The sequence below is a fragment of the Sus scrofa genome, chromosome 6, assembly GCF_000003025.6.
Source record: "Sus scrofa isolate TJ Tabasco breed Duroc chromosome 6, Sscrofa11.1, whole genome shotgun sequence".
NCBI classification, from domain to species: domain Eukaryota; kingdom Metazoa; phylum Chordata; class Mammalia; order Artiodactyla; family Suidae; genus Sus; species Sus scrofa.
Window position 1 is genome coordinate 125321119 of NC_010448.4, and position 13428 is coordinate 125334546.

A 13428-nucleotide genomic window follows, 5' to 3' on the forward strand; every position below is an offset into this window, starting at 1 on the left:
ATAAAGGGATGAGTAAGTATGCAAGGCAAATGTATTTCAAGTCAGAGATGGGCTGGCCCCCTACTGTTCACATTATAAATTCATCTTGTGGGTCTCTGGAATAGAAAAACAATTGTTTCTTGGTACAGTTTTATTCCCCCTCCTCAGGCTATTTACTTCATTACTACTCAGTAATGTAAATAAATATGTCATTATATTTCTTATTTTCAGAATAACAACAGTAAGGTAAGAATTGCCGCAAACAAAAGGATTGTGGTGGGTTTTTGATACCTGGAAAGGCAGAAAATCCCTCTTTTACTGTGATCTATCAGAGCTTGGCTGAGCAATCAAAGTTACAGACTTGATGCATTAGTTAAAATTCTCAGAAAGAGAAACAACAGGATATATATACAGAAAGAGATTTATTATAAAGAATTGGCTTATGCAATTAGGAGGCAGAAAAGTCCCAAGATCTGTAGTCAGCAAGCTGAAGACCCAGGAGAGCCCACAGTGTATTTGCATTTGGAAAGCCAACAAGCTTGAAACCCAAGAAGAGTTCAAGTCTGAGGGCAGAAAACAACTTATGTCTCAGCTTAGGTAGTCATGAAAGAAGAGTTGCCTATATTTCATCCTTTTTGTTCTATTTAGTTCTTCAACTTATTGGATGAGGCCCACCCACATTAGAGAGGGTAAAGCAATCTGCTTTACTCAGTCTGTTGATTCAAATGTCAACCTCATTGAGAAATACCCTCACGGACACACCCAGGATAATGTTTGACCCTGTGACTCAGCCTAGTTGACACATGAAATTAACCAAGACACTTGATATTGCTTGAATTGGCTCTTGAACATATGTATATATATTCATATATTCATATGTGTGTATATTCATATACAGTCATATATATGTATAAATATGTGTGAATATATGTGTGTTGCTATATATGATTTATCTCACTGCATTTACTTGTAATAATACATTTATTTAGTGTTTAGCAAGTACTTGGCTCTCTACTAGGTGTTTTACATATGTGACCTCCTTTATTTCTCAAAAAAATCTATAAGACAGGTATTAAGATGACTCCAATTTTATAGATGTATAAATCAAGTTTGAGACCAGCAAAAAGATTTCTCCCAGCCACAAAACTTATAATTCACATGTCAATATTAGAATCCAGATCTATTTAACACCAAAGCTCTGCACTCTTTATTTTGTACAATATACTTGAAAACCATGACATGCTCAAAATTTGCATTATTTGCCAAATCCAAGATTTGCCTAAAATAGTCTTATTTTGACTATTTTAAGACAGCTTGGAGCTGTTGTCGTAGCAGCTAATTTGCAAGAAAATATCATTAGAAATAACATTGCTTAACCCTTTGTACATGTAGAGGAATAACAGTGAGAAGGGGATATTTCTGAGGCATAAAGCTTAGAAGGAGCATGCTGAGTTAAACACATGGATACTGAACCATTGATTTTCTGTAGAAGAAATAAATTTTCCTAATACCAAAGTGTTCAACTTTCATTTCTCTAAATGACATCTGAGTCAGGTATAATGCTGGTTTTCTTATGGAAAACAAAATTAAACAGACATGCTATGGTAAAGTTATCATGACGCTAATTTTTTTGGCCATGCCCACAGCATGCAGAAGTTCCTAGACCTGTGACTGAACCTGAGCCACAGCAATGACAACGCCAAATCTTTAACTGACAGGTCACCAGGGAACTCCCGATGTTAATTTTTTTTTTTTTTTTGTCTTTTTGCCATTTCTTGGGCCGCTCCCCGCGGCATATGGAGGTTCCCAGGCTAGGGGTTGAATCGGAGCTGTAGCTGCCGGCCTACGCCAGAGCCACAGCAACTCAGAATCCGAGCCGCGTCTGCAACTTACACCACAGCTCACGGCAACACCGGATTGTTAACCCACTGAGCAAGGGCAGGGACCGAACCAGCAACCTCATGGTTCGTAGTCGGATTCGTTAACCACTGCGCCACGACGGGAACTCCCTGATGTTAAATTTTGATATGACTAACTCTACTATAGATTAAGCTGCTTTCAAATTTTAGAGGGAAGAGCCATCAAAAAGCACACACATGAGACACATGAGTATTTGTTTTCTTCCAGACCTTCCTATGGTTTTTCCGTGGTAGAATTAAAAAAGAAAATCCAATAGCACATGGTCCTCATAATCCCTATGTGTTAATGATTCCAGTGATCATATTTACCATCAAACTAACCTTTACAAATTCATTTTTGTCTGTTTGATTTATTTTGTTTTTGTATTTTTAGGTATGCACCCACGGCATATGGAAGTTCCTAGGTTAGGGGTATATCTGAGCTGTAGCTGCCAGCCTACCCCACAGCCACAGCAATGTGGGATCCAAGCAGCATCAGCGACCTACACAACCCACTGAATTAGGCCAGGGATGGAACCCATGTCGTCATGGATTCTAGTGGGGCTTGTTACTGCTGAGCCACAATGGGAACTCCCTACAAGTTTACTTTTGAGCCTACCAGGTTATATATGTTTGTTACTTTATTTACCATAGTTCTCTAACCCTAGACCACATCACCAGTCTTCACAAGGCATTTTATAAAATACAATGGAGATTTTTTTTCCTATGTCTATAATGGAATAATTGGTACCAGACTAGCCTTCTCAATAATAAAATGGGAGAAAACATATGAAACTTACTGTTTCCAGAAAAAAAAAAGAAGTAGTTTGTGATTATAATTATAAGAGAAGATAAACTACAACAACAACAAAAAATCCAGAATTACCCAGTATTTCTGCATGGACCACTTTCCAGGCCACAGCATGAGAGAAGCTCAAATAGAGCATAATGATCTTAAATCATGAGATGAGACAAAGACCAAAATTTGGGGCTGTAAAGGTAGCTGACTGAAACTTGCAGGGCATGTTTTCAGAGAGAGCACCAGAAACCTATATAAAGCCCTTTTGAGTCTTTAAATAAATGCTAATCAAAGCAGGTGCAGGATGAAATTCTAAAAAGTACTACCACTTAAAGAGTAATTATGGGGGCTCTGTGACCAAAAACAGTTCATGGTTCTAAACAGGTTTGGGAGTTTCAGCTCTGAGAGACAAAGTGAAGAGAAATCGTTGACAAGCTAAAGAATTCAATAGAGAGACCAGAAAGAACAATGCTTTGGAACAGATCTTATCTGATCCTAGAGTAAAGGCTAATCTAAACTCAAACTATTCTAATTGAAAACCAGCCTGTAAATTACACATATAAGTGGTATCTTTGAGGATTTGTATTTCTCTATTGGACTTATTTCACAAAAATAATATTCTCAGACTCACAGATATAGAAAACACACTTGTGGCTATCAAAGAGGAGAAGGAAGAGAGGAGGGGCAAATTAGACTTGGGGTTAGCAGATACGAACTACTATATGTAAAATAGAAAGCAACAAGAATATACCACATAGCACAGGGAATTATACCTATTATCTTGTAATAACATAGAATATAATATGCAAAAATAGTGAATCACTCTGCTACATATCTGAAATGAACACAATATTGTAAATCAACTAGACTTCAATTAAAAATAATAAATCTTTAAAGAAGACGACATAAATATACATAAACTAAATTCCTAGTCTGAATAAAAATTGATACTGTTCAAAGAAAAATGACAAAATTCAGATACTCAACAACAGAGGAATCACAATACCTGACACAAAATTAAAACTTACTAAGTATGTGAAGAAGTAAGAGAATATGGTCTATAACCAGACAAAGAAGAAAAAAAGTGAAATCTGGGAGAACTAGACCATGGACCATGGACCATGGAATAATAGAACTGGTAAGCTAATGCCTTAAAAAGGGTTATTATAATTTTATTTAAGAATGTGAAGGGAAAAATGAGTATGATGAAGGAAAATGGAATGTCTCAATAGAAAAATAGAAATCACATATAAAAATCCAGATGGAAATTCTAGAGTTGAAAACATAACATCTCAAATTATATATATGTATACATATATACGTGTACGTATATACTTAATAGAAATATAAAAGAAAAAAGATTAGTGAATTTAAAGCCAAGGTGATAGAAATTATTCAAACTTCAGAAACTAGAGAAAAAAAGGGATGCTTCCCAAATGCATTTTATGTCATCAACAACCTTGATACCAAATCTGGACAAGATCATTACTAGAAAACAAAATTACAGACCAATATACCTCAAACCTGTATAAAAATTATCAACAATATTACCAAATTAAATCTAGCAATGTTAATAAAGAATAATATATGACAACAAAGTGAAGTTGATTCTAGAAATGCATGGCTTGGTTGGCATTCAAAAATATACCAGTGTTATACACTACATTAAGACAAATAAGGTAAAAATTATGTACTATCTTAATAGATAAAGAAAAACATTGGAAAAACTCAATACCCCTTTATTGTTAAAAAGCTAAATAAACTATCAACAAACTTATAAGGAAATTTCTTCAACTTGACAGGGGCATCATTGTAAAACCTGCAGCTAACCTCATATTTAGATCAAGAATAAAGAATTTAAGATCAGGAAGTATTTCTCACCACTTCTATTTAATATTTTACTAGAAATTTAAACATATCCAATAAAAGCAAAAATAAAAGACATAAATTTGAAGGAACATGAAAGTATTTATTCACAGAAAATTGATAATTTATGTAGAAAAGTTAAGCAATTTACAAAAAGTAGTGCCAGAATTAATACATGGATTTAGCAGAGGTGTAGGACTAAAAATTAACATACAAAATTCAATTGAAATTTTATGGATATTTCTTAAGAATATGCATGGCAACTTCAGTCATAATAGCTAAAAACTAAAGACAATATAAATGTTCATTAGTACAAAAACAGATTAAAAATATCATGTTTTATTCACATAAGGGAATAATATAGCAATAGAAAAGAAGTACTATCATATGAAGCAATGTAGATGAATTTTAAAAAAGTATATTGAGTAACAGAATAAGATACAAAAGAGTACAGCATGATTCCATTTCCAATAAATATCAGAATAGGCAAAATGAATCTATGGTAAAAGAAATCAGATGAGTAGCTATATCCGAAGAAAGATGGGAATTTACAGGGAAGGAAAACTTCCCTGGAGTGATATAATGTTCTACATTGGACAGATGCATGGGATGCACATGCATTTGTCCAAATCTATGAAAGAAAACTCTTTAAATATGTGCATTTCACTGAACATAAATCATACCTCAATCAAATATTATTGACCAAAAACATCCAATGGAGTGCATGTCTGGTATATAGTAGACACTCAATAAACATATGTTGGATCATATTATTCCTTGGAAGAACCCCAGATAGTGATTTTATTCCTGCAAAGAACTACAGCCAATGTTGAGGAAGCAATTCAAAGAGAACGTCAGTTTCATCAACATTGTTCATAATGGATATCAAAATTATTTTTGCAATATTGATTTCTGTTCAGAGTGAAAGGAAACAAACTGATTTGTCCAGTCTGCAAAGAGACTGGAGATTTAGGTCATGTTAATGTGACTCATTGGGAAAGTAGAAGCTTAAGCAAACCCAGCTCTCTCCATCTGACCTCTACCTTTATCAAGCCTTTGACAATGTGGTTGCACTCCTCAAAGTCCTTCTGACAGACAGGAACTGTCAGTAATAGTCATACTTAGCAGAAATTCATTAACCTGCAGACCTTTTCCATTTGAGGAAATATTTTCTCAGTCTATTGAAAGCATACTCATTTCTCTAAGAACAACTTTCCATGCACTTCCTCCTTGAAATCTTTTCCAAAGCTTTGCAGCTGAAAATGATTTCTATATCTTCTAGATCTTATGGCAATTTCCTAGCACCTCTGTTATAAAATCTATCACCTTCCTCTTTATATTACAGCAATTTGGGTTCCTGCTTTATCCTCCTTGGATTGCAAACTGCTTTAGAGGAGAGAGATTGCTATTCATTTTATATTTTCACAGAACATATCACATATTTGCTAAATAAGTGCATGGATAAATGTTTGGATTGATTATGAATGAGAAAAAAAATTACAAATAGCAGAATGTGGTTTTTTAATACTTTCAGTAATTTTGCTTGTTATTTTTTTAAATGTATTTATTGAGCACTGTTATTTAATGGACATTGTTCTAGATGGGCATTCTGGGTAAAAATGAAATAGACATGGACCTTGCCCATCAGGAATATCACAAATGGGAAAGAAAGATGGATACATAAATAAATGTAATTGTAAAGCAATGTATTAAGATGTCTAATGGAGGAGAGAGTTCAGGAAAAAATGGCAGCCTGCCCAAAAAAGAAATTATATCAAATGGCGAATTTATAGGATAAATTCCAAATGACTTTACAGGTTCTAAATAATAATTGACTCTGTAATGAGCAAACTATGTACAAATCTTTCCACCCTCTCAATGACCTTCGTAGATATTACTATTATTCCTATTTTACAGATGAAAAAACCGAGGTGCTGAAATTACATATTTTGTGCAATGCCATAAATGTAGATGGTTGGAGAGGGATCTATAGGAAGTTTGCACCCCGAGCCTACATCCTCAATCACAGTGAGCTAAATCTTGAAAAGTGTATAGGAATTTTGTCTGTTCTACATGTCTGGTTTGTGTGAGGACTTTATGTGAGGTCAGAATGATTTTATCAATCAAGGCTCTGCTGTTTTATTCAAGTAGAGGAAAGTTGAATCTTGCTATCTCATGAAGCAACAGGGAAACTACTAGAAAAATATTGGAATTTATCAGAGTATCCAAGCAGGTATTGAATATCCAAATCTTAGGAAGGGAAGAACTGAGTCAGATTATTGGGTTTGAGTAGTTGGGGATAATGGGCCTTTTCTTTTGGTATCTTAATTTTTGAATCATGTGTAAATTCCTGGATCAACCAATTGTGGTCAAAGTAGGCTCATATCATACCAGGGCCACTGCTTGCATGATTATGTGGAGTACCGTGTACATTATAAACTGTATTCAGGCAAAGTGGCAGATGTCATCTGGAGTTGTACAATATTTACACTCATGTGACAGTTCCAATATTGGTCATGTGGTTGAGGGAGTGAGGTCACAAAGGGAAGATTTGAAAAGGAACAAAGCAAAACAACCTATACTATAGGGTTTGAGGGGGGAGACAAAACTCAGAGTTCTCGTATTTAAATAGGTCTCAGGTACTTGATAGCAACTAAAATCAGGACATCTTTTTCATTTCAGTCCCTGATTAAAACCTACTTTTGCGGTTCCAACAAACAAGGCCCCATTTTTTTGTAATTTTTGTGTTTTTAAAAATAAAAATTATTTTAGACTGATTTCACTTGGAAAATACAGTACATTTTCCCCTGACTCAACACATTACTTAGGTTCATTACTTCACATTCTCAACTATTTTTTATCATGGGGCAATGGGGTGCATAATCAATAAACTGAGTGGCTCATGATTTGAGTCAATTGGTGGAAGATTCACAATCAAGGTGTGTATCCAAAGGCAAGTCTAGAAAAAGCCTATTCACTCATGATAATGGTGTCAATATTTCTTATCTGTGCCACCTTCTTTGTCTTAGTGGAAAAGGGGAGAATGCACAGAGAACATAAAACAGTACTATAACACTATCAAGTGCTTCGTTTTGTTTTGTTTTTAGGCCCTTTTGCAGGTGGGAGGGGAGGGATAGCTTTTTTCTTTTTTTTTTTTTTTTTCTTTTTATGACTCCACCTGTGGCTTATGGAAGTTCCCAGGCTAGGAGCTGCAGCTGCAGGTCTATGCCACAGCCATAGCAACACTAGATCCTAGCCCCATCTGTGACCTATGCCACAGCTTACATCAATGATGGATCCTTAACCCACTTAGTGAGGCCAGGGATTGAACAGGCATCCTCACAGACACTGTATCAGGTTCTTAACCTATTGAGCCACAGTGGAAACTCCTCAATAATTTATTACACAATGATTCCAGTATGTAAATTATTTTACCTAATTCTTCTACTACATACATATTTTCATTTCCTTATTTTACAAGTGTGAAAAAAGCTGACGGTGATTAAATAATATGATTACAGTAACACTGTTACTAAACTACACAACTGTGCTTGTACCTACCATGTCAGGTCTACCTGAAAAGCCATAAGGTCACTGACTAGACTCTGTGGCTACAGTCAAAGGCAGTATGGCACTCCAGATTTATTCATATATGTAGCACATTTGCCAAAACCCAAATCAACAGACATGATCATCTTTTAAACCTAATATGTTCTTCCATTCAAGGACATATTGTAATGTCAATTCCAAATTTGTACGGAAATTGAAGTTATTTGGTAATATCAGTTATTAAATCCTGCATTATTTTTTAAGTGGTAGAATTATTATTTACTAAATTACAAAACGTCTGCCACTGGCAGCTTTTGTGGAACACACCTGTTGTAAACTTCTTGAATTCCTTTCTCCTTCAGTGGGGCCCATATTCCTCATCTTAGTGTTGAGTATAACTAGAGTTAATAACAGCTTACTTGAAGAGTGACTTCTCCAATCAATCATACTTAACAGACTTGGAAATAGAGAGGCATCATCAACACATTGTAGAATAAATCCCACCCAAGGAGTTAGGAAGCTTTACCCACATTGTTGGTTTATCAGTGACTTATAGGGTGAAGCTATATAAATAATGTGACCCACTCAGCACTTCTTAAAAAAAAAGAATTATATATCAATTATTACATGTGTTCTTTAATAGAGCAGAATCTTGAATGAGTTAATGTGTGGGAAATTTCAAAACACATATTAATTACTGTGCTTTACCTTAGACATTTAAAAAGAATCCACTAATTCTTCATATTTTTAAAGTGGAAAGATCCAGAAACAGGAGAGTAAAAATAGAAACTATATCTTTCAAGAGGCTGATAGAGGAGAGTCTAGAGAGGGTGCTAGGGGGCTAAATAGCCAAGTGGGATTTGTGCTGAGGCAGGCTGGCTGGCAGAGGACGTTTCAAGACAACAAAAATAAAACTTCAAGAACCCACTAACTTCCACTAATAATGTCTAGGATTATATACCCAAAAATGAGAAGATCTACATTCACCTGTCTATTGGCCTTTGTCAGGTTTTTTAACACTACATGGTATTTGATAAAATCCTCCCTGACTTATTCCTTCAGTGTGCCTCTTGAGAATGTGAAGCTATATTGGAAAATGTACAGTTTAAAGAATCTGAGGTCAGAGGCAAGAATCTCTTCTGGGTTGCTAATAGAGCTCAGAATTGAAGGACTCACTAGTCTTTTTGAGATTTTGTTTTATGTAAATGTTCGCACCTACTGGAGAGTCTTCCCTCCTGACTTTGGTTGAAAGGCCACATATTTCCAGATTTCATTTAGGGAAAGCATTTGTTCATTCAGGGAAAAAGAAAAACTAATTCCCTGGGGCGCGCTGACATTGATGAGAAATAAAGCCGGAGACCAACAATGGTGCGAGACCAGGAAAGCTCCAGCAAAGTAGAATGAAAGTCACAAGATGTTTCAACTGCTCACAAAGGGAAGGGCGGGACCTTGTGAGGAAGTAAAACCACCCACTGGAAAGTTCTCTTTAAGGGTATATTTTGGGGACAGAGAAAGTAAGTGCAGGTTGTCTCTGGAAAGGTAGCCCTTAAGGTCTTCAGAGCCAAACTTTTGGTCCAGTCATTTTGTTGATGAGGGTTAAGTCGGTCTGAAACAGCATCAGCTGTCTGGAAAGCTATTTGACCTTCACTGGATCGTCAGTCATTCTTTTGCTTGAGTGACTGAATGAAGAGTATGTCATTCTGTCATAGCAAAAATCTGGAGAAAGTGAAAAAAATTAAATCGATCCTCTCCTTCTCGGAAAGGCTTAATTTCATTGGCATCTAACTGACACAAATACTCTTCACTAGGTTTCTGTTTGCTGATAGTAATTAAATATTCCTCTCTTCAGCTTCACAGCCAAATGCCCTGCTGATGAGGAGGACAATACTCTCCTCTCTTAAAGGATGGGACCGGAATTATGCCCATTTTAAATGCCTCTGATCACAGACATGTGTCTGCCTGGGTTTTCTTTCTTTCCCTTTATAAAATCTGTTCCATTCACCAGATGCAAGAGGCCATTAAAATAAGAAATAGTAAAATCCATAATGTGCAATAAACTGATATTTTTAGTCCTGTTGTAGTTGTTAATTAGGGCCTATTCACATAAATATCTGGATTGTGGATGAAAAAGTAAAGCAATTGATGAATTTTAGGTATTTAGTTGTTTATTAAAACATTGAAAAAGTGAATAAAATAGGGGAAAAGCTGAAGTGACAGTAAAGAAAGCAAGATATCTGGGTGACATGACCGATCATCATTTTGCCAGTAGGTGTTCCAATTGTGAGACTTTGATTGTCTTACATTTTTTTTGTTTGTTTGCCAGCTTGCTTTTCTTTGTACCACACTGCCTCCCTGAAGTTTGGTAGAAGTGAAATTGAAGTGAGTGACCACAGTTTTTTTCCCAAGATGATGGTAAGCTTTGGAGTCCTTTCTCTCTTAAGAAAAGAGTGAATAGCCATTGTCCTGGGTAGCTTTCAATAACTAGTAAGATTAACCTCAGAAGAACCTCTTGTAGTGGGGACATTGATTGTTCTTTCTCATCTGGGCCAGAGTCTATTTGAGGAGCCTCAGTCCCATCTTTAAAATGGAAGAGGATGAGGTGGAGGTCAGGAGTTATGCACTCTCATTTTCTTCTTTAGAATTCCTGTGCTCACGACAGGTCTCTATACACAATCTGGTTGGGAATTGGGGGCATCACCTAGAGAAGTCAGATCCTAAAAATGCTTTATTTAGAGAGTTATATACTTTGGAGAGTTTTGCTTTTTATTTCTTGCTTTAACTTACCTGAAAGTTACCTTAGAATTCTTCTCTGCTCTGCTACAATTGATCAGACCACAATCTTCCTACTTTATTCAAGAAATTGAAGGTCTGAAACTAAGCAACAGGAAATAAAGGCCAATGTGACAAATACTAGGTGCTAGATACATGGAATTAAAATTATCAAGGTCTCAAAATAAGATTTTTCTTTTCACCTTTTTCCTTTTGTTTTCCAGATTTATACAGTTTGATTAACTCCAATTTTTTATAGAAAGCATGTGAATTAGGTTCATGGAATACCCAAGTGTTTCTTTTGGATTGTCTTTCTTGTCAACACTTTAAAAAGAAGTTTAAGCTGAGCCTTCCAGCATTTTTGAGCTTTTGTTTGACTTTGATAGTTAGGGCAATGCAAATCAATATAAGAATGCATGATTCAAACCATTGGGTTTAGAAGATTTGAGATTTGAGTTGAGTTGGAAAGAAATGTGTATGAGAAAAAAGGAAGGAGAAGATGTGTATCTGTGGTTCTTTCCTTTAGCTTAGGTAGCCACTTACCTAAATTATCTGGATATGACTTTATTTCCTACCTTATTTCCTACCTTATTGTCCTCATACATAGATGTGCATTTATCAGGTTAAGTTTTGTTCATACCCTATGGCAGACATATTTTATCTTATCTCTGATCTTCACCACAACCTGAAAGTCAATATTCATCAACCTTGTTTATAAAACATGTGACACACCTTGAAACTGATCCATGTTGCTTTAAAGTCAGTACTATTCCAGTGCACCATATTTCTATGTGATTGATGATATGACAATGGAAGTAAACATGCCTGTTTAAAGAATGCTAAGCATTCCATGATGACTAGATTGAGCATATAGATTAGGGAGTAGGCGAGTTAAGTTTGCATAGATTGTAAGGGTGGTCCTCAAATACCAGAGGTGAAGACCAAACTGTATTCTGGAGGCTGAAGAGAGCCATTCACAAAGGGGCAGAGTATGAATGCTACTGGCCGAAAATGTGTATTTTCATTATAAGTTTCATTTTTGCTATGTAGATATTGCTCACCATTTTTTTTAATGAAAGAACAAATGGAATTCAGTTAAAAATCTATTTATTGAACTAATTAAAAGTACATTAATTACATGAGGGGCCATATTATTTTTATAAATGGACAAGAGTTCATCGATTAATATTAATGCCAGAGGCAGGTTTTGAACCCAAGTTCCTGCCATTTCTGGGCATTCACTCAGTAGTCATAAGTTAAGTACTGGCTCTTTGCGACAAATATCAAATGAGCACATGGCATTGAAAGCAAATGCATATTGAATACATGTTATAAAAAGAACTAATTTTGGTGCTTTGTGGATATTAAGATTATAAACAATGCATCCCTTTCAAAATACTGAACATCTTGCTGCAGAATTCAACTTAATCATTTGGCAGGTCTATTAATAAAAAAGTGCAATAGCATACATGAGTATATAGAGTATATATACTATATATAGTACACATGAATATATAGCAAGTCATGGCTCAGATAATATTAAGTAATTCAATCCTTATAAAAAATTATCTCCCAAGTTTAAAGGCAAGTTTCTATACACGTGTTAGGAATGTAAGAATGTTAAAATAAGCTATGCAAATTTATTTATGAATTTAGTGTTTAGAGTGTTTCTCACCAACATAGCACAATTTCAGAAAACTGAATGTGAAAAATTATATATCTGCTTGGTGAGCTTCAAGAGCATGTTAATTTTCTTTTAGGCACTGGCTATAACCTTTAGATCACCAATAAAATGATTCATGGAACTGAAAGAGATAACTCATGTGATGCCCTACCCTGTGACTTGGTAATCACACCCTAAATCAAGAACAGACATACTCAGTGAAGCCAATCCCATGGACTCTTCTAAGAAGGTTCTTACTGTTCTTACCTCCTATATCCACATTTCTTCAGGCCTATATGTTTTCTTTTGTTGAGAGACGCTTCTACTGATATTTGGACCTATTAGATAGGTCAGTCATAAATGAACTTTGAGTATCGCTAATTCTGGTTTTCCTTTCAGGTTCCTTGAAATCATTTGACTGATACTACTCCTTTCTCAATCTGAGGTGCAACCATTTCATGTGTCTATGTAAGCCAACTTATCCTCCATCCAGGCAAAGTAATCCCTGTTCTCATGGTAGAGGAACCACTTTACCAAAGAAAGCACATAACCAGCGAAGAGACCACTCCTGGCCACCTACTCCATAAACAACAACAACAGCAAACAGGTTATTTGACTCATGTCCTATCTCAAGTCTAGGTATAGCTCTACATATTATGAGAAGGTGGTTGTGCATTATAAGGGGCATTAGAAACATTGATCTGCAGAAATGTAGGTCCCCATGGTCAGAAGTTCCTGCACTGGTTAGCCCTGCATAAGATGGTCAAATGCACACCCTATAGGATGATATCAGCAACTTCAATTTTTGGTTGACATAAAACCTATGGTTAAATTTAGCTTATAAGTTAGATAAATTTTGACAGGTCTGGAGGATTAGAAAAGATGTAGCTGGGATGGAAAGAGCT